Source organism: Anneissia japonica, unplaced genomic scaffold (genome assembly GCF_011630105.1).
Source record: "Anneissia japonica isolate Jap-2015-1 unplaced genomic scaffold, ASM1163010v1 scaffold2756_len2360902_cov194, whole genome shotgun sequence".
In the NCBI taxonomy this organism is placed as follows: domain Eukaryota; kingdom Metazoa; phylum Echinodermata; class Crinoidea; order Comatulida; family Comatulidae; genus Anneissia; species Anneissia japonica.
Genome location: NW_022719050.1, coordinates 1,026,844 through 1,027,159, shown reverse-complemented (window position 1 = coordinate 1,027,159; position 316 = coordinate 1,026,844).

Here is a 316-nt window from a genome sequence, read left to right as displayed (position 1 = left end):
TTTGTGTGAGAATCGGACACACAACCTCCAAGTTTGCTATTCATTATCCACCATCAACTAAACTGCCTTAGTTGATGATGGTGAAAAAAAAAAATAGTTCGTGTGGGAATTGAACACACAACCACCAGGTTTCTTTTCTAATTTGCATAATGAATTTTTCAAACATTTTTGTCTATTTAAAAAAAAGTGCGTAAGTTGATGGTATCGATTATAAATTTAATTCTACATTTTTAGACAAAAAAATAAATCCTCTTGGCCCACAGCCCATTTTTGATACCATGACCATGCGTAATATTAACCTGCAGTGTATATATAC